This window comes from Coregonus lavaretus (assembly GCF_964263955.1).
Source record: "Coregonus lavaretus genome assembly, chromosome: 15".
Lineage (NCBI taxonomy): Eukaryota > Metazoa > Chordata > Actinopteri > Salmoniformes > Salmonidae > Coregonus > Coregonus lavaretus.
Genome location: NC_140002.1, coordinates 24,910,974 through 24,937,859, shown reverse-complemented (window position 1 = coordinate 24,937,859; position 26,886 = coordinate 24,910,974). Strand labels below are relative to the sequence as shown.

The 26,886-nt window shown below is 41.4% G+C and overlaps 1 long non-coding RNA gene and 1 pseudogene across 2 annotated transcripts in view; one reads left to right on the top strand and one right to left on the bottom strand.

Annotated features, from left to right (window-relative positions):
- Positions 1–25,212, top strand: part of LOC311142494 (N-acetylglucosaminyl-phosphatidylinositol de-N-acetylase-like) — a 33,723-nt pseudogene extending 8,511 nt beyond the window's left edge. Inside the window, exons 3-6 of the transcript XR_014615536.1 lie at positions 12,443–12,533; positions 17,044–17,111; positions 24,523–24,656; positions 25,136–25,212. The product of XR_014615536.1 is annotated as an N-acetylglucosaminyl-phosphatidylinositol de-N-acetylase-like (transcript). The remainder of the gene's footprint in view (positions 1–12,442; positions 12,534–17,043; positions 17,112–24,522; positions 24,657–25,135) is intronic.
- LOC311142498 lies at positions 1,758–26,109 on the bottom strand. Its single transcript, XR_014614327.1, has 3 exons — positions 26,025–26,109; positions 6,125–6,230; positions 1,758–4,238 (listed from the first exon to the last, which is right to left on the bottom strand). It is a non-coding gene; the product is annotated as an uncharacterized lncRNA (long non-coding RNA).
- Between the last annotated feature and the right edge of the window lie 777 nt (positions 26,110–26,886).

Here is a 26,886-nt window from a genome sequence, read left to right as displayed (position 1 = left end):
TTTGACATGTAAACACGTTTCCCATGCCAATAAATCCATGTAATTGAGAGAGAGAGAGAGAGAGAGAGAGAGAGAGAGAGAGAGAGAGAGAGAGAGAGAGAGAGAGAGAGAGAGAGAGCGACAGAGAGACAGAGAGACAGAGAGAGAGAGAGAGAGAGAGAAGGTGGAGCAGTGGAGGCTGCTGAGGGAAGGATGGCTCATAATAATGGCTGGAATGGAGTGAATGGAATGGTATCAAACACATTGTGTTTGATACCATTCCATTCACTCCATTCCGGCCATTATTATGAGCTGTCCTCCCCTCAGCAGCATCCACTGAGGTGGAGGTAGGGGTGGTGATCTTGAAGAGTAGTTTAGGGGGTGTGTCCTTTAGGCACCAAAAACACAGAAGGGGGAAGCCACTAGTACAAGGTGGGGGTCATAGCATAGGATGGGTGTAGTGTAGAGTTCAGCACACATACTCACACACAACGTTGACTCAGATCAAAGTTCATCCATGTCTCTGTGTGCACAAGATGATAAAATGGAGAGGGGGGGGTGTGAGGGGGTTATGAAACGCCAACAATGTACTGTGGGGCAGACAATCTGGGCACGCTACCATCTTATTACTGCCAGTTCCAGGTCAGGTTCACATGACACTCCTGTCCTGGCGAGCCACTGTGTAATCTCACGCGGCAGACAGACCTGATGTTCTGTTCTGAGAACCTCCATCATTTCCTGCTACAGCCACTGGGGATTGTGAAAGTGAAAGGTATCCTACTATTTGTTTCCACCTTTTAACCCTCCACTTTTCCCCCATAATGTGAGCACAACTCCACAACTTTTGAACACAACTCCTACCCCGTGACTCTGGAATAATTTCATTCTGATGTGGCTCATGCAATGGAACGTATGTTTTGTAATGTCAGTTGAGTTTAATCAACAAATCACAGCACATATTGATGGGTACACTTGCTTTTACTTCTTGCTATGCTCCTCGCAATGGAGATTCCCTAAAAAAACACACCACTTCGATACCGCTATGACCGGAAGTGACTTTTTCGTAGCAGGTTAGGAGAACTTAAGCAGCAGGTTAGGAGAATCAACGGAGCAGGTTGGGAAAAGTAGGTTAAGGTTAGGAAAATACTCTCTTAACCTGCTACGAAAAGTCACTTCTGGTCGTAGCTGTATCGAAGTGGTGTGTTTTTAGGGAGTCCCCCTCTCAATGGCCACCAGTCCACCCATTATGCCATCATTGAGTTGAATTTGGATGCATGTTCTACTCATTCTATTTCTATGGTAGCACATGCAGTCAGGAGAGGAGGAGACAAAATGTGTGTCTTAAAAATTGTGCGGAAAGTATTCAGACCCCTTCGCTTTTTCCAACTTGTGTTACGTTACAGCCTTATTCTAAAATGGATTAAATAGTTTTTTTCCCTCCTCATCAATCAACACACAATACCCCATAATATCCCACTGGCTATAGGGTGAATGCACCAATTTGTAAGTCGCTCTGGATAAGAGCGTCTGCTAAATGACGTAAATGTAAATGTAAATGTAATTTCACCATGAGGCCAATTGTGACTTTAAAACAGTTACAGAGTTTATGGCTGTGATAGGAAAAACTGATGATGGATCAACAACATTGTAGTTACTCCACAATACTAACCTAATTGACAGAGTGAAAGAAGGAAGCCAGTACAGAATACAAATATTCCAAAACATGCATCCTGTTTGCAACAAGGCACTAAAGTAACTTTTTGTCCTGAATAGAAAGAGTTATGTTTGGGGCAAATCCAATTACAGAGTACCACTCTCCATATTTTCAAGCATAGTGGTGGCTGCATCATGTTATAGGTATGCTTGCAATCGTTAGGGACTGGGGAGTCTTTCAGGATAAGAAAGAAACGGAATGGAGCTAAGCACAGGCAAAGTCCTATTTTATTTTGTTTTATTTAACCTTTATTTAACTAGGCAAGTCAGTTAAGAACAAATTCTTATTTACAATGACGGCCTACCAAAAGTCAAAAGGCCTCCTGCAGGGACGGGGGCAAAAATAAAATAAAGGACAAAACACACATCACGACAAGAGAGACACCACAACACTACATAAAAAAATAATAATAATAATTGTAAAGTGGTTATCCCACTGGCTATAAGGTGAATGCACCTATTTGTAAGTCGCTCTGGATAAGAGCGTCTGCTAAATGACGTAAATGTAAATGTAAATGTAAATGTAAATAATGACAAAGCAAAAACAGGTTTTTAGAAATTTGAGCAAATGTATTAAAAATAAAAAACTGATATCACATTTACATAAGTATTACTCAGTATTTTGTTGAAGCACGTTAGGCAGCGATTACAGCCTCGAGTCTTCTTGGGTATGATGCTACAAGCGGTGGGGTTATGGTATGGGAAGGCATACGCTATGGACAACTAACACAATTGCATTTTATCGTTGGCAATTTGAATGCACAGAGATACCGTGACGAGATCCTGAGGCCCATTGTCGTGCCATTCATCCGCTGCCATCGCTGTCATTATGATAATGCACAGCCCCATGTCTCAAGGATCTGTACACAATTCCTGGAAGCTGAAAATGTCCAAGTTCTTCCATGGCCTGCATACTCAGCAGACATGTCACCCATTGAGCATGTTTGGGATGCGACAGCGTGTTCCAGTTCCCGCCATATCCAGCAACTTCGCACAGCCATTGAAGAGGAGTGGGAGAACATTCCACAGGCCACAATCAACAGCCTGATCAACTCTATGCGAAGGAGATGTGTCGCACTGCATGAGGCAAATGGTGGTCACACCAGATACTGAATGGTTTTCTGATCCACACCCCTACCTTTTTTTTAAATGGTATCTGTGACCAACAGATGCATATCTGTATTCCCAGTCAGGTGAACTACATAGATTAGGGCCTAATGAATTTATTTCAATTGACTGATTTCCTTATATGAACTGTAACTCAGTAATTGTTGACATTAAAAGGTTAAAAAATTTAATAAAAGCAATTATTAAACCTGTTTGTAAGCTTAAATTATATCAAACTCAACCGTGTATTTTTTCCAGGGATGAAGACATGGATGTCTCATGGTACAGTGGGGTATGCAAAATAGGTCAACTTTGAGAACCTCTATCTCCTGAATGTTTTGTCATTCAGGTCCAAAAAGTCACTTTCTGACGCTTCTTCCATGGGCAAACATGTATGGAAAGTTTTGTTCAAATCAAAAGGGATGCTGTCAAAAAGTGATTTAATTAATATGGTTTACCCAGTCTCTAGAGCCAAGTGCCTTCAGAAAGTATTCATACCCCTTGACTTATTCCACATTTTGTTGTGTTACAGCCTGAATTCAAAATGGATTATATGTATTTTTTCTCTCACCCATCTACACACATTACCCCATAATGACAAAGTGAAAACATTTTTGGGGGACATTTTTGCACATTTATTCAAAATGAAATACAGAAATATCTCATTTACGTAAGTATTGACACCCATGAGTCAATACTTTGTAGAAGCACCTTTGGCAGCGATTACAGTTGTGAGTCTTTCTTGGTAAGTCTCTAAGAGCTTTCCACACCTGGATTTTTCAAAATTTGCCCATTATTCTTTTCAACATTTTTCACACTCTGTTAACTTGGTATTTGATCATTGCTTGACAACCATTTTCAGGTCTTGCCATAGATTTTCAAGTAGATTTAAGTCTAAACTGTAACATTCACTCAGAAACATTCACTGTCTTCTTGGTAAGCAACTCCAGTGTAGATTTGGCCTTGTGTTTTATGTTATTGTCCTGCTGAAAGGTGAATTAATCTCCCAGTGTGGTAGAAAGCATACTGAACCAGGTTTTTCTGTGAATACTTTCTGAAGGCACTGTAGTTCAGCATAACGTCTAAAATCAGGCATTAGCACCAAAAAAAATTACTTGGGCCCCTGCACCATCATGTGATGCATGCATATCCTAAGTGGAGCATGCTGTTCTTTTCTCTATTTTTATATTCTATCTATCGCTCTCTCTCTCGTCAGTCAGTGTTCTGCCTCTCTTCTAGACAGTCAGTCAGTCGTACTGGTGGCTGGCTGTCTGGCCCTCGTCCTCATCAGACCTTAATGCCAGCTGAATAGGACAGCTGTGTTGACAGTCTCTGTGCAGGGCCCCAGTGCATCACGGGGCATGGCCTTTGTGATCAGCCCTTATCTGAGCATGCTCCACTGCCTCTCCACTTGCACTGGCGCGACCTCCGTTCACCCCCTGCACAACATGAGAGGGAGAGAACTTGTCGGTCGGCGCATTGGCATGGAGCAGACTGTACTGTAGTCTTCCCTCTGACTGAGTACAGCAGCAACTTCATAGATGCATCCAAAATGGCACCCTATTCCCAATATAGTGCACTACTTTTGACAATAATAATAAATAATATGCCATTTAGCAGACGCTTTTATCCAAAGCGACTTACCAGTCACGCGTGCATACATTTTTGTGTATGGGTGGTCCCGGGGATCGAACCCACTACCTTGGCGTTACAAGCGCCATGCTCTACCAGCTGAGCTACAGAGGACCACCTATGGGCATTGGTCAAAAGTAGTGCACGATATATGGAATGGGGAGCCATTTGAGACACAGGCCACCTCACTGCTTTATAACTTCTGCAGAGGTGACTAACTTCAGTGGCCTCATCACAGCCTCATTTGGACCTGAGTGTCGCTCCACAAATTAAAATACGTTTTGTGTTTATGTTGATCTGTCCACTGCACCAAGTAGATACAGTATTTCCTAAGGAAGATGACCCTGACCCTGATAGTTTGGTAGGATATAAGTGTCATAGCCAACTTGTTGTTTTGGTATCCATTAAGAGTAAAGAGAGGGCAGGAGTCACTCAGAGCAGAGTCACCAAGTATCATCCTACCCCACGGTGTTGGCCCTGGCATTGACCCCTCACTGTGTTCCCATATCAGCCACTCAACACACTGTCCTGTCCTGGCCTCCTGTTAATGCAATCACAGCAACACATGGGGGAGTATAGTAGAGGGCAATTCCATGGTGTTAGAGTAAGAAAAATCAATGATTGCAAAGTTAAATAAACCAACAACTATATGCACATGGGCTACTTTTAGCAATTTCCACAGATATTTTTTTTTTTAAAGCACATTTACCTGAAAAACAGTCCAAATGCAAAGTTTGGTAACAGAATGACAGTTTGTGCCGTTTGTGCAGTCATTCTGTTACCAAACTTTGTTCTTCAAGTAAATGTGTTTTTGTAAAATGTTCTGTGGATAATGTTAAAAGTAGTCCTTGTGCATAGTTGTATGGTTTGTTTAACTTTGCAATCATTGGTTTTTGTTTGACATACATTTTAAAGTGAAAAATCTCAGTCTCAGTGTCACTCTCTTACCATGGAATTGCCCTAGAGTAAAAAATTGTCTGTTGATGGTTGAAACGCTTCATCATCTCAAGGGCACACTTGTCCATTTTGGATGGGGGAAATAAAGTGATATGATGGAGCTCAGCTTATAGTAAATAATGTGTGCGTATATTGAGAAGAATAGGTGTTTTTGCATAGCAGCCCTTATCTGACTGAACACTGTATTTGCTACAGCTGTTTTAAGGTTAAATACATGTAGGCCTATAAGGGTACAAATAAAACATTGTAGAAATATTGAAAGTAAAATCACAGCCAATCATCCCCTCTGTAAAAGATAACATTTAACAAAACACATTGTGTAACACAATTTAGACTACACTAGACTTCCCACGGTTCCTAAGTAAATAAATTCAATATTGCAGTGTTTTCTTTTATATAAGACATTTTGTGTGTCATGTAAGGTCAGTGTGCCGTGAAGGAGTCAACCAACCAGTGGTGGTTCTCAGCATTGTCCCAGCATGCCCTATAAACCTGACAGTGGGGACAGGAGCTCGAACTTGCGTGGCTGTTTCCTAGGCCTCTGGCTGGCCCATGTGACCAGACTAAACAAGCCAGTGCCCTCTAGTCTACTGGACCAAAGTTCAACCACTCCATCCAAACGCCTGCAAGCAATTAAACATCCACATGCAAAGCTGCAGGAGGGGGGCTAGGGAAGGGGAGGGGGAGGTTACTCTAGGGCGTTTGGCACTGTTGCCATAGCAAAGCCGACACTCACTCTGCTGCCTGCATCCCGCTTCAAGAAAGGTCAGGTAGATCATCTGTCTTTTGTTCAATTTTCTTTTTTTCCCTCTCCTTGTCCTCTTCTGCTCAGCTACGGTTGCCTGGGTAAAAACGGAATCGTAATTTTCTTTTACAGGCTTGTGGAAGAAGAACAGAAAGTTACAGTTGCACTTCAAAGCAACATTTTACAAAAATAAACAATAGCTGTTCGCTGTGAAGGGTATGAAGGATTAAAGTTGATGATGTGTTTTGGTGTTATTTGCATGTCTTGTTAATGGAGATGTGGACGTGAAGCCGAACGTTCTTGTTCGACGTCTCACGCCTTTGCAACCATAGGACATTTCTAATTTTATATCACGCTTTACTTTTTTCCACATTGTGCCTCCATGCATACTAACCTAATGACCATTTACCAATGCTTTGGACCAAAGTCCAAAAAATAAGACAACATGGAGCATATAACCATAATTAGGAATCATCATAATGCTGTAGGAGTGCAGACTACTTCAACCCCAATACTCCCCCCTCCCAGAACACCCTTCATGCACCCAGCCCCCACCCCTGTGACGCAGCACCCCTCAGGCCTGACCCCATAGCACAGGCAGGCATTTGATTTGTTTCCTGATCCATCAGCCCCTCCACAGGAACAACTGTCCTGCCCCCATTGTGAAGAACCAAGGGGAGGTGGGACGACCTCTATTCACCCTCTACCCCATCACCTCCGCCCCCCATCCTCATCTCAAAATGTACAAGACATCAGGTCATTGCTGTCTGTCCAGTGTCTACACCCCCCCCCCCCCCCCCCCCCCCCCCCCCAATATCATCATGTGTTCTATTAGCCCTATGCATCCATTTTGCACCAGTCAAACCTCCTATTCTTGTTGTGGTTCAGATCAACATAATAATAATAATAATAATAATAATAATAATAATAATAATAATAATATGCCATTTAGCAGACGCTTTTATCCAAAGCGACTTACAGTCATGCGTGCATACATTTTTGTGTATGGGTGGTCCCGGGGATCGAACCCACTACCCTGGCGTTACAAGCGCCGTGCTCTACCAGCTGAGCTACAGAGGACCAACATGTAGCTAGCAGAGAATGGCTAACCAGAGAGAGAGAGGGAGAGGGAACCTGAACTGCCTCCACCCGCCTTGTTTTCATCTGAACTGCGTCGACCCGAGTGTGTCTGAATCATTCTTGACATGCTCCACTGCCTCTCTCCTTCTCTCTCTTTTTAATGTTTGATGTCTCTGGAGGGAGAGAGAGGCGGGAGAGAGGAATGAAAGACGATGTGAGAGCAAGAGAGAGAATGAAAGGGACTGAGAGCGAGGGAAAGAGTGTGCAAGAGAGAAAGAGGGGGGGGGGGGGGGGGGGGCTGTGAGAGTGATCAGCATTTAGCCAATGAGTGACCCCCATAGATAGATGGTGTGTTGAGTGATCAGGTTGTCTGATGAACAGACTTGGGTAGCTCAGGAAGGTGTGAGATGCAGACTTGGGTCCAAATAGTATTTGAAATCGTTCAAATACTATGTCTGCTTGATTGAGTCTGCCTTGAGTACCAGATGGGTGGGTTTTACACTTTCTGGGGCTATTCCATTGGTTCCATTGTGCCAGGCAGGGGCGTCATGCACCCCAAAAATCTGAAGGGGCACAAAATACGTAAGGAAGGATGGGGGGTGGTCAGGAATAGGGGTTAGGCCTCCCATCCGTAAATTGGAGAATTTAGAATTTTTCTAACACCTGAAACAGCTTTTTCCTGCAATCTGGAGCCATAACCATTATGCTTAATTCTATGTAAGAAAACATTTGTTTTTTAAAAGTTTTTTTTTACAAAATATGCTTCCCTGCAAAAATTTAAAGGAATGTGAGTCTTATTCAGTACATTTAGTAATTGCTTGCTCTCCCTCAACGTGATCAAGACAAAGGAGATGATTGTGGACTACAGGAAAAAAAAGAGGACTGAGCACGCCCCCATTCTTATCGACAGGGCTGTAGTGGAACAGGTTGAGAGCTTCAAGTTCCTTGGTGTCCACATCACCAACGAACTATCATGGTCCAAACACACCAAGACAGTCGTGAAGAGGGCACGACAAAGCCTATTCCCCCTCAGGAGACTGAAAAGATTTGGCATGGGTCCTCAGATCCTCAAAAAGTTATACAGCTGCACCATCGAGAGCATCCTGACTGGTTGCATCACCGTCTGGTTTGGCAACTGCTCGGCCTCCGACCGTAAGGCACTACAGAGGGTAGTGCGTACGGCCCAGTACATCACTGGGGCCAAGCTTCCTGCCATCCAGGACCTCTATATCAGGCGGTGTCAGAGGAAGGCCCTCAAAATTGTCAAAGACTCCAGCCACCCTAGTCATAGACTGTTCTCTCTGCTACCGCACGGCAAGCGGTACCGGAGCGCCAAGTCTAGGTCCAAAAGGCTTCTCAACAGCTTCTACCCCCAAGCCATAAGATTCCTGAACAGCTAATCATTGCTACCCGGACTATTTGCACTGCCACCCCACCCCCACCCCCCTCTTTTACGCTGCTGCTACTCTGTCTATTATTTATGCATAGTCACTTTAACTCTACCCACATGTACATATTACCACAATTACCTCGACTAGCCGGTGCCCCCGCACATTGACTCTGCCCCGGTACCCCCCTGTATATAGCCTCCCTACTGTTATTTTATTTTACTGCTGCTCTTTGGTTGTTAGCTTTTTTTCTATTTTACTTACCACTTAAAAAGAAAAAAGAAAAAACATTTTTAAAAATGGCATTGTTTTTTTTTTTTTTTTTTTTTTTTTCGGGGGGAATGGATCAGCTTAATATTGCAGATAGATTGTATCTTCTATCAATGTAATTGTCTGCATCACTTCCAATCCCCCATGTTTATTTTTATTTTTTATATATATATTCCCCTTTATTACTTTTCAACCCCACCATCCTTTCCCTACTTGGAGTAAATTAGTGAACAACAACGCCCAGGCCTCTACTTCCGGTCTATACTTACTATCTACACCTTATGGACAGAGTTAATTTTACAATAATTCTATATATATATATATATATATATATATATATATATATATATATATATATATATATATATATATATATATATATATATATATATATATATATATATATATATATATATATATTTTTTTTTTTTTTTTTGCTCCTGAACTTCTTCTACTCTCAACCTCTCCGATCATTTTCATGATGTCCATCCGGTTTGCTTCTAAATGCCATATCTTTCTAACTGTGCTCTTTCCCAAAAGCTCCCAACATACAACCTATATATTTATTATGGACACAGTATGCTTACATTATTAGCTATCTTTGTTATTATTTGTTGTTATTTGTTATTAGTCCCATCCTTCAACTCTATTCAATACCTCCCACCTATCTCTTAACACCATCCATATAGGATTTCTATTTGCCATATATATTTCAACCGTACTGTGATGTTTTACAAAAGTTCTGAACCTTTCTATTCTCATTGCTTCTACAGATTGTGAATTAAAAATAAACATTTTTGCTAAAAGTATTATTATATTATTGATTGATTGACTATGACTTTTCAGATCACCCAGTAATGCTATCTGCAAGGTTAGTTCCAGGTAAATATTGCAATCCTTTAGCCATTCCTGGACCTGTGTCCAAAAACAAGCTACAAATGGACAGAACCAAAACAAATGATCTAATGATTCTGTCTCTTCACAGCAAAATCTGCAGAGCTGGGAAGATTGTATCCCCCATATAAATAACATTATATTGGTAGCAAGAATTTTATATAATAATTTAAATTGAAAGATTCTAATTTTTGAATCCGGTGTCGTTTTGCGTGTCAGTTCATAAACACTATGCCATGGGATCGGTACGTCAAAGATCTCTTCCCAACTATTTTGCAATCTATATGGGACGGCTGTCAATCCTTTGGTCCTTAAGTGAAACTGATATACTTTTTTATTTATCACAGTTTTCCTTAACCAATTATGTTCTTTAATGCAAGGCCGACAGACAAGTTCCTTACTTTCTCCCCCTTCAACTTTCCTCTTCCACTTTTGCGGTAAGGCTGCAATTATTTGGTTGTAATTTTGGGTAGAGCAGACATTTCCATATGTTTTTGTTAGCTGCATGTGCGACATAACTCCACCAGTCCTACCGATGATATCATTTACGAAGATTATACCTTTTTTAAACATTCTGTCAAAAAATAAAGGTTTTTTGTCAATTAGTATATTTGAATTTAACCACAATATTTGTTGCATTATTTGTTCTGTCGTTTCTGGAGGATTAAATTGAAATTGCAACCAACTTTCTATGGCTTGTTTTAGAAATAGTGACATTTGGGAGATTATTTCCTTTTCAAATAACTGAAAGTGAGAGGTTGTAATCTGAATAAAGGGAAAAAGGCCTTTCTTGAACAGTGGGTGAGACAATCTTACTAATTTGCTTGAGAACCAGTTCGGATTTAAGTATAACTTTTGGATGACTGAAGATTTTAGAGAGATTTTAAAAATGGCATTGTTGGTTAAGGGCTTGTAAATAAGCATTTCACTGTAATGTCTACACCTGTTGTATTCGGCGCATGTGGCAAATAACATTTGATTTGATTTGATCTCTATAGTCTACCAATCTTGCCAGCAGGTATGCCAGCTAAGATAGTTAGACAAGCTAGCGCTAACTTGATTGATAGCCTGAAATGGCTTATAATAATATAATATAATATGCCATTTAGCAGAAGCTTTTATCCAAAGCGACTTACAGTCATGTGTGCATACATTTTTACGTATGGGTGGTCCCGGGGATCGAACCCACTACCCTGGCGTTACAAGTGCCATGCTCTACCAATTGAGCTACAGAGGTAGCTAGTTATGAGGTTGGGAGATTGGGAACCTATCTGGGCTAGCTAAAGCCAACTTCATAAAATTGCTAGCTGGCTAGTAGTATTACAGAGAAACAACAACAAAACATGTAATGTGGTCCTCTGTAGCTCAATTGGTAGAGCATGTGCCCCCCAGATTTGTCCTGAGGGGGCACGTGCCCCTGTGCCTCCTATGGGCAATGACGCCGAAAATGAAAACGTGTCAGTTTGTCACTTTCACGTGGTTGGAGTAATATGTTCAACTACTTAAGACAATGGCTCAAATCTAGGTTGTGCCTTCAGATTTTGAGAAAATTAACAACTAAGGAAGAATTTTTCACTTCTTTCAATGACTTCTCAAACCCTGGCCTGGTCTGCTTGGTCTGTTTTGCAAGCGTTCCCGGAAGTCTCACGATGTTACACCTCTGGGTTTAGAAACTCTGTGGCTCAATCAAGCACAGCTAAAGTATTTGAAAAGGGTTAATACTATTTGAACCCAGTGGTGTGTGCGATGTAACTGTTATGGTCTTTGTTCTCGCTGGGCTGTAGTTTCAGTTGAATAGGATGCTAAGGCTAGTCTGGCTAACACCTAAAACTCTCAGTCCTCCTGACTTCAGAGTCTGGAATGGCTCTTTGATGTTGTCGGCACAATGCGTCGACAATAAAGGGGGCTGTGCTTTTACTGTTTGGTTCTCCTCTGTGTCTTTATCACTCAAACACCCAGCCACACACAGCCCCCAAGCGCCACCCCCTTCAATTACAATAGTTGTATTTTGAAATCCAAACAACGAGAGGTCTCAACCCCTGAGAAAATAATTGCATTTGAGAGAACCAATCAAAACCGTTGCACAATTTCTGAGCAAATATTGCATTAACAAACAGCCTCCTTTTTCAGACCAGTGTGGCCACAGCTCTCCCTGCGCTGTGAGTCACGTGGGTCACGTAAGCCAGGCTATGCTAAGGCCCCACTGACCCCTAACCTCCCAGCCACAGTAAACCCTGGCTGGCATACATTCTAAAAGAAATAACACATTTTCCAGTGTGCTCAGTGTGTGAATCTTCTGCATAGTAAGAAGTTGGCTACATTTCCTAAATCCAAAAGGTGTGGATCAGTGGCAAAAACTAACTTTTAATTCTAAAACTGGGCAACCATTTTGTTGAATTGAAGTCAGGCTACTGTTTTGGTTGGTTGGTGTGCTGCAATATTCTAGCCAGGCAGAGAAGGGCCTGCATAGGCCTCTGTTAATACTGTGTATGTCCCAAATGGCACCCTATTCCATATATAGTGCACTACTTTCATTTTACATTGACATTTTAGTCATTTAGCAGACGCTCTTGTCCAGAGCGACTTACAGTTGTGAGTGCATACATTTTCATATTTGTTCGTACTTTCAACCAGAGCCCCAGTGTAACTCTAACGTTTTCCCCTCTTCATCTTTCAGATAACTGCCAGACGACCCCAACGTAGAATGGAGCATCTCAATGGCCTCCTCTCTAATCCTGAAGCACATCAGAGCACACTCCATCAACCTGGTATGATGATCAACTCATCGACAAATCTCACTATTATTTCTAATCCTGAAAAATGCTGGATCATTTGTATAGACTGTTGTGTGTATATCAGTTTTGGCACCACAGTCTCATGATCATTGTCAATAGTGTTTTGTATCTGCATATGTCTCTCACAGGCTTCCCAAGCTCCACTAATAATGAAATGAAAGAGGGCCATGTCTTTCTTTCTCTGTATTAACCCCACATTACATGTAAACTAGCCTGATCCCAGATTGGTTTGTGCTGTCTGTCTTGCCAACTCCTATAGTCATTGTCATGCAACATAATGGCAATGAGCATAGGAGTTGGCAAGACGGCGCAAACAGATCTGGGACTAGGCGACATGTAAACATCTCTCAGGAACAACATGGCTGCTGTCTGCAGCAGCAGAATGTGGTTGTGGTGCTAGTTGGAGATCGGGTCACTGTTGGCATGTTTACTCCCAGATTTCTATCAACCGCACAAAGACGTTCCAGGACATTTACCAAAAGGAATTTGGGAATTGAGATCTTAACTATTTGTTTTTTTTATGTCTGCCCTTAACCATTAGTATTCTGACAAAAGCTGAATGCAGTCTTTCTCAGATAAATAAATAAGCATGAGAGGGCACAGCAGGATGCTAGCAGTTTCACTTAAGAACCAAACAGCTCAGTGTAGGCTATCCTACTGATGTGTTTTTTTAAATCAAAGACAACAATGGATGGTTATGTCTTCCCCCATCCTGTTAAGGATTATGCACAAAGATTTACTAAATCATAAAAGTTAAATATAATATTTCCCATAATATAACCTATTCCTATTGGTTTACTGCTGTTAGAGTTTTTAGCATGTTAAGTCTAAGCCTAGAATAAGCAAAGAAAGAGTTAAAGCAGATATCCACTTCTCTCCCCGCTTGGAAGCCATTGTTATTATCTGTTTGCTTTGGCAACACCTAATATTTATAGAAACTGGTGTTTTTATGTGTAATTATATATTTTTGTCTCATCCAAGTAGGGTTGGGAATTGCCAGGGACCTCACGATACGATATTATCACGACACTTAGGTGCCGATTCTATATGTATTGTGATTCTATACTGTGATTTTATTGCGATTCGATGTTCCAAACATATTGCTCACCATATGTCTTCTACAGAGGGTCAAGAGAGAGCCAGGAGAAAACGAGTATTGATCAGTCATGGAAATAAAAGTGCTGAAAACGAATTGGCTCCCTATTTTAAAAGAAGATGGAGAACAAGCTATGAAGGAAAAAAACAGGAGTTTTGGTGCAGCTACAGCAAACTAGCGCAAAAATTATATTGCGATTTTGTCAAAAATTATACAATACGATATATTGTCAAAAATAATATCTCTATGTAACTGTATCCATTTTTTCCCCCCCATCACTACTTAAACTCTGACAGATGTAAAATATCTCCCTCAGGCCAGTACATGGCAAGGGATTCTCTCTGCTCTGAGCACACAGTTCATGGGTTAAATTAGAAGGTGGGTGGTGTCCTACTTTATGTTTGGTTTCAGGGGCATAATCATGGTCATCGTTTAGCCTCTGCCTATATCACTCTCAAACTGATGCGTCTTTAGTCAAGTTATTTTACTTTCCCTTTGACCTGCTTTCTCCTCTTTTTCCCATCTTCCCTTAGTTCTCTTGTGAACACGCATGCAAGCAGAAATAGGCTCTTAAATATCAGTTGTCTCCTGCCAAGACTGTGCATCCCAAATGTCACCCTATTCTGGTGCACTACTTTTGACCAGGGCCCAGGTCAAAGAACTGCACTAGATAGGGAATATGGTGCCATTCGGGATGCAGGCAGAGACACAGATATTCAAGGCAAGCTTCCATTAACCAGACATAAAATTGATCTACACTGAAGAAAAATATAAACGCAACATGTAAAGTGTTGGTTCCATGTTTAATGAGCTGAAATAAAAAGATACCAGACATTTTCCATATGCACAAAAAGCTTTATTTCTCTCAAACTTTGTGCACAAATTTGTTTACATCCCGTTAGTGAGCATTTCTCCTTTGCCAATATAATCCATCCACTTGACAGTTGTGGCATATCAAGAATCTGATTCAACAGCATGACCATTACACAGGTGCACCTTGTGCTGGGGACAATAAAAGGCCACTCTAAAATGTGCAGTTTTGTCACACAACACAATGCCACAGATGTCTCAAGTTTTGAGGGAGTGTGCAATTGGCATGCTGACTGCAGGAATGTCCACCAGAGCTGTTGCCAGAGAATCTAATGTTCATTTCTCTACCATAAGCCCCTCCAACGTTGTTTTAGAGAATTTGGCAGTACGTCCAAACGGCCTCACAACCGCAGACCACGTGTAACCACACCAGCCCAGGACCTCCACATCTGGCTTCTTCACCTGCGGGATCGTCTGAGACCAGCCACCCGGACAGCTGATGAAACTGTGGGTTTGCAGAACCGAAGAATCTCTGCACAAACTGTCAGAAACCGTCTCAGGGAAGCTCATCTGCGTGCTCGTCGTTCTCACCAGGGTCTTGACCTGACTGCAGTTTAGCGCCGTAACCGACTTCAGTGGGCAAATGCTCACCTTCGATGGCCACTGGCGTGCTCAGTCCCTTCCTGTACTCCCTATTCACCCATGACTGCATGGCCAAGCACGACTCCAACACCATCATTAAGTTTGCCGATGACACAACAGTGGTAGGCCTGATCACCGACAACGATGAGACAGCCTATAGGGAGGAGGTCAGAGACCTTGCCGTGTGGTGCCAGGTAACAACCTCTCCCTCAACGTGATCAAGACAAAGGAGATGATTGAGGACTACAGGAAAAAGAAGAGGACCGAGCACGCCCCCATTCTCATCGACGGGGCTGTAGTGGAGCAGGTTGAGAGCTTCAAGTTCCTTGGTGTCCACATCACCAACAAACTATCATGTTCCAAACACACCAAGACAGTCGTGAAGAGGGCACGACAAAGCCTATTCCCCCTCAGGAGACTGAAAAGATTTGGCATGGGTCCTCAGATCCTCAAAAGGTTCTGCAGCTGCACCATCGAGAGCATCCTGACTGGTTGCATCACTGCCTGGTATGGCAACTGCTCGGCCTCTGACCACAAAGCACTACAGAGGGTAGTGCGTACGTCCCAGTACATCACTGGGGCCAAGCTACCTGCCATCCAGGACTTTTATACCAGGCGGTGTCAGAGGAAGGCCCTAAAAATTGTCAAAGACTCCAGCCACCCTAGTCATAGACTGTTCTCTCTGCTACCGCACGGCAAGCGATACCGGAGCGCCAAGTCTCGGTCCAAAAGGCTTCTTAACAGCTTCTAACCCTAAGCCATAAGACTCCTGAACAGCTAATCAAATGCCTACCCGGACTATTTGCATTAATTCCCCACCCCCTCTTTTACGCTTCTGGTACTCTCTGTTTATTATCTATGCATAGTCACTTTAACTCTACCTACATGTACATATTACCTAAATTACCTCTACTAACCTGTGCCGGTACCCCCTTTATATAGCCTCGCTACTGTTATTTTACTGCTGCTCTTTAATTATTTATATTTTTGACTTATCACTTATTTTTCTTAAAACTGCATTGTTGGTTAAGGGCTTGTAAGTAAGCATTTCACTGTAAGGTCTACACCTGTTGTATTCGGCCCATGTGACAAATACAATTTGATTTGAAGTGTGCTCTTCACAGATGAATCCAGGTTTCAACTGTACCGGGAATATGGCAGAGCAGCATCGTGTGGGCGAGCGGTTTGCTGATGTCATTGTTGTGAACAGAGTGCCCCATGGTGGCGGTGGGGTTATGGTATGGGCAGGCATAAGCTACGGACATCGAACGCAATTGCATTTTATCAATGGCAATTTGAATGCACAGAGATACCGTGACTAGATCCTGAGGCCCATTGTCCTACCATTCATCCACTCATGTTTCAGCATGATAATTCAAGGCCCCATGTCGCAAGGATCTGTACACAATTCCTGGAAGCTGAAAATGTCCCAGTTCTTCCATGGCCTGCATACTTACCAGACATGTCACCCATTGAGCATGTTTGCGATGCTCTGGATCGATGTGTACGACAGAGTGTTCCAGTTCCCGCCAATATCCAGCAACTTCGCACAGCCATTGAAGAGGAGTGGGACAACATTCCGCAGGCTACAATCAACAGCTTGATCAACTCTATGCAAAGGAGATGTGTGGCGCTGCATGAGGCAAATGGTGGTCACAACAGATGCTAACTGGTTTTCTGATCCACGCCCCATACTTTTTTTTTAAGGTATCTGTGACGAACAGATGCATATCTGTATTATCAGTCAAGTGAAATCCATAGATTAGGGCTTAATGAATTTAACTCAGTAATGTCTTTGAAATTGTTGCATGTTGGGTTTAATATTTTTGTTCAATGTATTTATTTAGCATATAGCGTACATTTCACATTGATATTTGATAACTATCTTATGTTATGGCATAAAGTATCTTCAAATTAATATTTTTGTTGTTTCAGGTGCTGACCTTCAATGGAAGAGGAGTGAGTGGCCATAGCAATCCCACTGCCATCTACAAGGCTGTCAGGTACGAACTAGACTATGTCCTTAAAACACTGTCCGTCATTGTAAGGCGGACCTGTGTGTGTCCTTTAGATTTAATTGTATTTTAATAGTGTGTTCTTCATCTGTTTGTGGAAAGCACATGCCGTCCCAAGGGAAGTACTCTAAGAAACACATTGTCCACAGATCCAGGACCTATTCCAGAAACCAGCTCTGTAGGCTACATTCCGAGACTCCATAATTATAAAGCATACACACACCACATGCTAAAAATCTCGGCACACATCAACCTCCCTTCCCCCACACCCCCCTACAAACACACACACATACAAAAACACACTCCACCGCTGGATCTGCAGATGGCCCTGCTCTCAGAAACCCACACAAAATCACGTCCTAACGAGAGTAGGGAGGAGAACTAGCGAAGGAGAAGAGGAGAGAGGATGTCTGGAGAACTGTAGAGGACACCAGTCCAACAGTAGCATCAGACTATTGTGAAATGAAATAAAGACTGTTTTTGTGTTTGGTCGTATCATAGTCTCATGTGATAAACTAATAGATGTTAAAAATGTAGTAGCTGGCCAGCGCGCACAGGATATTTGGTTTTGGGTTCCCTCAGCAATTATTGTGATGTGTACTGTAGCTGCATTACAGTGTAGTAAGGTTTACACAGTAAGTGAAGAGAACAGATGTGTTCATTGACTAGTGCTTCCTGCTCGGTCACTTCCTCTCTGAGCAGCCTGGTCTCATAGGCTAGACATGACATAGTAAATGTAAATCGTGACACTGAAATTAGTATATGTTACGTTTGGTATGGTTACATAAGACAGATGATTACTTAAGGCAAGGTCAGGGTGGATGGTTGGGCGTATAACGTGAATGTATAACAACCCAAAGGTTGCGAGTTTGAATCTCATGATGGACAACTTTAGCATTTGAGCTAATCAACAACTTTTCAACTACTTACTACTTTTTAGCTACTTTGCGACTACTTACCATGTTAGCTAACCCTTCCCCTAACCCTTCCCTTAACCCTTTTAGCTAACCCTTCCCCTAACTATTCCCCTAACCTTAATGCTAACACCTAGCCTAGCTAATGTTAGCCAGCTAGCTAACGTTAGCCACCTTGCTAGAATTCGTAACATATACATTTAGCAAATTCGTAACGTATTGTACGTTTTGCAAATTCGTAATATATTGTACTTTTTGCAAATTCGTAACATATAATACGAAATGGGTGATGGACATTCACAAATTAATTCATACCACATGAAACGTAACATATCATACTAAATGGAGTGTCTCGGATTTACGTACAGAATCATATGAAATGCTCTGAGACCAGATTGCTCTGAGCTGAGCCTCCCTGGCTCTCCTCCAACACCCAGACCTCATCTCTTGTCTGGAAGGATGAGTGTGTGGTGTGTCCAGATCTGAATCAAGAGTCTGAATATTATGTAAGAGGAAGGTTTGAATCAGACGTAAGGCAGATTCATCTTGGCCAAGATGGAGTTAACAAGAGAGAAAGAGTGGGAGAGGAGAGGTAGAGTTACTGTAGCGAGTGTTGAATGTGACATTAGACTTAGACCCACAAGTGATGCACACCATTTTCTCCACTGTGCCAAATCCCCAGGATGTGGAGGGAAAACTATGTGGAAGTGAATGTATAAGGCCATCTGTATTTCCTCAACTTGGATTAAGTCTCCAATGAGAGGTTGTACTAAACAGGGAAGAGGAGAAGTGAAGTTTTCTCTAGTTTCAGACACTGATGAGAGTGGGAGAGGAGAGGTAGAGTTACTGTAGAGTGTGGAATGTGACATGGAACATCCAGAGACCATAATCCATCCATAAATGATCATGAACCACATGACAATTCATTAGAAAACATAAACAGGTTGACAACCATCCCAAATTGCATATTATCTTATTCCTAACATTTGAGAGGTTACTTTGCTGCCTTGCTACTTTCCCTTGTGAAGGCTTAAAGATGTTGACCTTTTACCCATTTGAGCTGCAACCAGGGAAACGGAACCTTCGGGCTTAATATGGCTGGAAGGGCCATACTGTGTCCTGATAATTATTGTGTATTGTTCACTCACACGAAGTCTTTCACTGCCCAGAACTTTGGCAATGTAATTAGTTCCCTGTCCAGATTTTATGTAACTTTTTGTCTCATAGGAAAACCTGGGGAAAGCAAGTAGGCCTATCTGTAGGATTTTCTTGCAAGTCAAAGATTTCATTTGACCAAGCCCTTATCAAATACCTGTATTCAGATAATAATTGTCAGCATAAGGGATTTAGCCTATTATAAATTACACATCTAAAACAATTTGCATCAGTTACAGGACATTGCATGTTGGTAAATTGAGTTTTGAACAACAGATCTAAATTGGTACACGTATAAGCTCGTAAGGACAAGAAGGGAGAACTGATCTAAAGCAGTGTAGTTGGAACTGGAGCCTAAGCAAAGACCGCCACCTACTGTTGAAATTAGTGTCACTTGCACTTAGTCAGCTGGTGGCAGTAAGGAGTAGGTAGGGACACAACAAACTGGGTGATATTCCTGTAATTGTAAATAGGCTGAATATGAATTAAGTACCTAAAAATCCTGCAGGTACTTTATTCTTAGTCAGCCTATTCACAATTACAGTAATAAAAGACAAAGGGCATTTTACAAGTGGACCTACAACTCCCCTTTATCACAGTCGCCATCTGTCCCTTTCTCCCAACTGGATGTGAATCTATTCCCATACAACAACACCCTCCCTCCTCTGTTACACTTGTGTTTCCGCCAACTCTTTAGGACTTTGGCCTTTGTAAGATAGTGGAGCCACATCATCACAGCCCCTCCTAAAGCTTTACACTGCTTAGGCCAGGGTCCAACTTTTAAACCCCTCTTAATGTAGCAGATGGGCAGATCTCTTTCTCTCTTGTTAACTCCATCTTGGCCTAGATTAATCTGCCTTACGTCTGATTCAAACCTTCCTCTTACATAATATTCAGACTCTTGAATCCAGCTATCTGGATCTTGACTCTTATTGTGAATTAAGTGTAAATTAAGTAGTTACTGCTATTACTAGATAATGTTATTACTGTGCCACATCATGGCTCACAGTAGAAAATATTGCATGTTTTAAGTGTTATTAGACTTATAGAGTGGGACTTTCTTGATCACTGTTTTGAACAAACAAGACCATTTACCACTCTATACCCTGTCCTCCTTCCCCTTAATCTAGAGAACAGACAAGAGAGATGACACATTTCTATTACTATAGGGTGTGAGATCAACCTGTTCATTAGATTTCTGCCAGGAACCTTTTATCTAATGATGAGCATTGTTGAGAGAGGGTTGTTTTTTCACAAGTTGATTAGCTGTAAACATGCCACACCCAGACCTTAAAGTGTGTGATTTCAAATTGGTGTTCAGTGTTGAGAGAGAGAGAGATAAGCCTCAATGTGATTCTAAAGCCTGTTAGCAAAGCTAACATTTACTCCCCTCTCATTTTCACCAGCTTACCTAAAGCCTCTTTTGCCCCATGAACCATTTACTGTAGATATCCAAGTTTCACAGTCTCCTCAAAAGATGTAAATGATCAGTGTTTTTCATTGACATTGAGTGACATGTTGCTTAAGGCCAGACACCACACCCTCATAGGGTAATTGTTTTCCCTTAATCATATCACAATCAACTTTTACCAGTTGAATGTAGACACAAATATAATACTTTTTTGTATAAAAAAGAAATCTGAAATAACTTATTAGAATATGCAAATTACGCAATATTTAATTACAGTGCATTCAGAAAGTATTCAGACCCCTTCACTTTTTCCACTTTGTTACGTTACAGCCTTATTCTAAATTGGATTAAATAAATAAAAAATCTCATCAATCTACACACAATATACCCCATAATGATAAAGCCAAAATAGGTTTTTAGAAATTTTATCAAATGTATTAAAAATAAAAAACAGAAATACCTTATGTAAATAAGTATTCAGAACCTTTGCTATGAGACTCAAATTTGACCTCATGTGCATCCTGTTTCCATTGATCATCCTTGAGATGTTTCTACAACTTGATTGGAGTCCACATGTCCAATCAATTGAATTTACCACATGATTTGGAAAGGCACACACGTCTATATAAGGTCCCACAGGTGACAGTGCATGTCAGATTAAAAACCAAGCCATGAGGTCGAAGGAATTGTCCGTAGAGCTCCGAGACAGGATTGTGTCGAGGCACAGATCTGGGGAAGGGTAACAAAAAATGTCTGCAGCATTGAAGGTCTCCAAGAACACAGTGGAAGACGTTTATAACCACCAAGATTCTTCCTAGAGCTGGCCGGCCAAACTGAGCAATTGGGGGAGAAGGGCCTTGGTAAGGGAGGTGACCAAAAACCCGATGGTCAGACTGACAGAGCTCCAGAGTTCCTCTTTGGAGATGGGAGAACCTTCCAGAAGGACAACCATCTCTGCAGCACTCCATCAATCAGGCCTTTATGGTAGAGTGGCCAGACGGAAGCCACTCCTCCGTAAAAGGCACATGACAGCCCGCTTGGAGTTTGCCAAAAGGCACCTAAGGACTCTCAGACCATAAGAAACAAGATTCTCTGGTCTGATGAAACCAAGGTTGAACTCTTTGGCCTGAATGCCAAGTGTCACATCTGGAGGAAACCTGGCACCATCCCTACGGTGAAGCATGGTGGTGGCAGCATCATGCTGTGGGGATGTTTTTCAGTGACAGGAACCGGGAGACTAGTCGGGATCGAGGGAAAGATTAATGGAGCAAAGTACAGAAAGATCCTTGACGAAAACCTGCTCCAGAGCGCTCAGGACCTCTGGGGCAAAGGTTCACCTTCCAACAGGACAACGCAGGAGCGGCTTCGGGACAAGTCTCTGAATGTCCTTGAGTGGCCCAGCCAGAGCCCGGACTTGAACCCGATCGAACATCTCTGGGGAGACCTGAAAATAGCTGGGCAGCGACGCTCCCCATCCAACCTGACAGAGCTTGAGAGGATCTGCAGAGAAGAATGGGAGAAACTCCCCAAATACAGGTGTGCCAAGCTTGTAGCGTAATACCCAAGAAGACGAGGCTGTAATCGCTGCCAAAGGTGCTTCAACAATGTACTGAGTAAAGGGTCTGAATATTTCCGTTTTTTATTCTATAAACCAGTTTTTGCTTTGTCATTATGGGATATTGTGTGTAGATTGATGAGGGGAAAAAAACATTTTAATCCATTTTAGAGTAAGGCTGTAACGTAACAAAATGTGGAAAAAGTGAAGGGGTCTGAATACTTTCCGAATGCACTGTAAATATGTGTATATTTACATATCGCACAAATCAATTTTTCTGGACACTGGATGAAGTCATTTTGTTAAGACACTCTAGGACCGAACTTGTCCAGAGCAGATTGTGGATTAATACTTTTTTCATCTTTCTATCTTTAAGATACTTTCAATGCGTTTTTGGCGCATTTTTGAAAATAACATTTTATTTAAATTAACAATTCCCTCTGGGCAAGTCTGGAGAATACAGTACCAGTCAAAAGTTTGGACACACCTACTCATTCCAGGGTTTTTCTTTATTGTTACTATTTTCTACATTGGAATCATGTACTAACCAAAAATGTGTTAAATAAATCAAAATATATTTTATATTTGAGATTCTTCAAATAGCCACCCTTTGCCTTGATGACAGCTTTGCACACTCTTGGAATTCTCTCAACCAGCTTCATGAGGTAGTCATTTCAATTAACAGGTGTGCCTTCTTAAAAGTTAATTTGTGGAATTTCTTTCCTTCTTAATGCGTTTGAGCCAATCAGTTGTGTTGTGACAAGGTAGGGGTGGTATACAGAAGATAGCCCTGTTTGGTAAAAGTCCCTATTATGGCAAGAACAGCTCAAATAAGCAAAAGGAAATGACAGTCCGTCATTACTTTAAGACATGAAGGTCAGTCAATACGAAAAATGTCAAGAACTTTGAAAGTTTCTTCAAGTGCAGACGCAAAATCCATCAAGCGCTATGATGAAACTGGCTCTCAAGAGGACCACCACGGGAATGGAAGACCCAGAGTTACCTCTGCTGCAGAGGATAAGTTCATTAGAGTTACCAGCCTCAGAAATTGCAGCCCAAATAAATGCTTCACAGAGTTCAAGTAACAGACACATCTCAACATCAACTGTTGAGAGGGGACTGTGTGAATCAGGCCTTCATGGTCGAATTGCTGCAAAGAAACCACTACTAAAGGACACCAATAAGAAGAAGAGACCTACTTGGGACAAGAAACACGAGCAATGGACATTAGACCGGTGGAAATGTGTCCTTTGGTCTGGAGTCCAAATTTGAGATTTTTGGTTCCAACCGCTGTGTCTTTGTGAGACGCAGTGTGGGTGAACGGATGATCTCCGCGTGTATTTCCCACCGTAAAGCATGGAGGAGGAAGTGTTATGGTGTAGGGGTGCTTTGCTGGTGATACTGTCTGTGATTTATTTAGAATTCAAGGCAAACTTAACCAGCATGGCTACCACAGCATTCTACAGCGATACGCCATCCCATCAGGTTTGGGTTTAGTGGGACTATCATTTGTTTTTCAACAGGACAATGACCCAACACCTCCAGGCTTGGTAAGGGCTATTTTATCAAGAAGGAGAGTGATGGAGTGCTGCATCAGATGACCTTGCCTCCACAATCCCCTGACCTCAACCCAATTGAGATGGTTTGATATGAGTCGGACTGAAGAGTGAAGGAAAAGCAGCCAACAAGTGCTCAGCATATGTGGGAACTCCTTCAAGACTGTTGGAAAAGCATTCCAGGTGAAGCTGGTTTAGAGAATGCCAAGAGTGTGCAAAGCTGTCATCAAGGCAAAGGGTGGCTATTTCAATAAATATATTTTGATTTGTTTAACACTTTTTTGTTTACTACATGATTCCATATGTGTTATTTCATAGTTTTGATGTCTTCACTGTTATTCTACAATGTAAAAAAATAGTACAAATAAAGAAAAACCCTTGAATGAATGACTAAAATGTAAATGTAAAGGGAAATTGCAGTTAAAGAGAAGTACACTAATTTATACTACAAACAACAAACACATATTTAGACCGAATCACATCTCTTCAAAGAAAGTTACTAAATATAGTCCAGTTTGAAATGGTCTTTTAAATTGTGTAATTTAATGTAGTGAGCTTTGAAATTATTGATGTCCATTTTAAAGTGGTTAAAATTCATTAAAATGTTAATGATGGTAGTATGATAAACAAAATAAAACATTTCACATTTTTGACAATTTTTATGTAAACCTTTTGAAAATACTAAGATTACTGGACCAAAATGCCAACAAATCTCAAGATTGATAGGTGTAGATGCAAAAAAGATAGTTCAGCCTGTGGTGCCTGGCCTTAAGTGGTACACTAACTAGGTTTCTCCTTTCTGCCACAGACTGCAGTCTCCTCTCTCTGTCAACCATCGGTGTCCTCAGGAAGTACCTCTCCTTCCTGGAGTTCCCTATCAGCTGGCTCCTCCCATCAGATCTCTGCTGCATCATAGGCTCAAAGGGATACGGCAAAGTTAAGGTGAGTCATCATAAGCCTACATTAGACCTCGAAATAGACAAATGTTACGTCAGTTCTACAAACATCCCTACTCTTATTATTAGGGGACAAATGTCAATGATACATGCAATAGCCTACCCAATGTTTAGTTAGAGTGAGGCATGTATAAAAACAGCATTGGGTTTTACATCCGCAAGTGTAAAAGACTATGCCTAAGCTCGGAGTACACAAAGTAAAAGTCCTTGTTCTCTCTTTCTCTATAAAAGTGAAATGAGGTCTCAACACCTGAGTTGACTGGTACTGACCCTGGCACTAAGAGTGCATGTAAAGTCTTTGACTATGAATATTGATGCAGGGTAAAAGCATGAATCTCTCCAGCAGTTATAATCAATCTGTATGTCTGTAACAACTGATGTCCAGCAAGGGGTGTCTGACAATTTTCTCTAACTCTGATAGATATTTCTCTAGTCTAATAGACCCCCCTCCTTTCTATTCACCAGAGGGCCATGCTCTGTCACCGTACTCAGCTCCTGTGGTTTCGTTACCTCTAGATTTGGTTTTGACGCTATATGATTGTCAACACATTCCAAGTTATTGATCAAGGACCAAATAATCTGAAGATCTATTAGTCTTCTGAGAACATTATTACTTGGGTTTGTTAATCTTACAGTATGTAGTTACATCTGTTTGCTCTGATTTTTATGTATCTGACATATTCCGATTATTGATCATATAGCACTGATATATCCAGAATGAACTATTGTTGAAGGAAATACGTTATTAAAGTCTATTTTCCTAGTCAAGAACAGTTTACTTATGATTCCTAATACACTACTATTCTCAGTTTACCGTACAAATGTTGACATAAATGAATAGTGAATTTGCCAAATATAAGAAACATTTGCATACATTGACTGTAACCAAACAGGGTAGGTTTGGTCTTTTTATTTTTGGAAATGATATACAATAGTTTAGAACAAATGTTCAAATTGTTCATGAACCAATAAAGTTAATTTGATTTAGAATAAAAAGTTGTCTCAGTTATAACACAATAAGGGACTGTGTTTTATCTCAGCTGTGTGTGTCTGCTACAGGCTTAGACAAGTCTCTGATATTTGGGTAGTTCTACATGGTCTCCTCCTACTTCTGCCTACAGAACTTCTCTACTGTCACACTGCGTACTGTACCTGGGTCCGAACAGTGTGGAGCTATGTCTGGGGTGGGAACAAACACACACCCAAACCCGTCGGTTCAGTTTCATGCATGTGAGACACACCAACATGTTGCTATCCTCCCTGTTTTACCACAAACAACAATACAGGGCGTGTTTCAGGTTTACATAAAAAGGTAAACATGACTGTTACTGTGTTTGTTACTGGTCGTCCTTACCATCTCCATCAGGATTGGAGCGTGGGGTGTAGAAACTTTGGACTCCACAGGTCCTAAAGAAGGTGTGCATGGCAGCGTGTGTATTGAATGTATATGTGGTCAGATTATCCATACCCTGTAAAACAAGATAATCAAAATCCGTTTTTAAACGTTAATTGCAGGATTCACTACCAATGAACCTGAACCATATATGAATACATTTTGAGTGACACCTCTATACATATGAACGTTATCCAACCTTTAAAAGGGTAAACTGATTCTTTGGCACAATATAATGATAGTTCTGCTTCTTGGTGCAAATTCTACAGCTAGGTAAAGAAACATGGGTGAGTCATTTTGTCATACTACATTTCTTTCATGAATTGCAGTAATTATGTTATGTCCAGTTATTGCATTATAACATTGAGACATGAGTCATGACAGTTCCCCATTTGTGATTAGGGCCGTTTTTTCTCATTCTCAGTCAGACCTGTTTCTCTATTCCATCACTATTAAAAAGGATGCCTTGATGTCCAGTGTTTGTTAAACCATTCTGTTCAATGTGAAAAGATCAGATGCTCTCCATTTTTTAAAATTAACGATACGCTGTCAGGTATTATTGGAATGGTAAAGAACCGGCATACTCGCAATCGAAAACGATAAGTTCTGGGGAATTCCAGACTTCGAATCGGACAGCCCCACAATGGCATGCGCCTGTGTGCTTCACGTGATCCATCACCAGTCCCACCCCGTGTAAAGACAACACAACCTATTTAGACTGTTCGTGAGGCATTACTTAATGATTATTTTCAGAACTGACAGCGACTCCTTTTTTCTTCCGGTTACACCCCGTTTTCCCGTGTAACCTTTCAATGGAATGGAA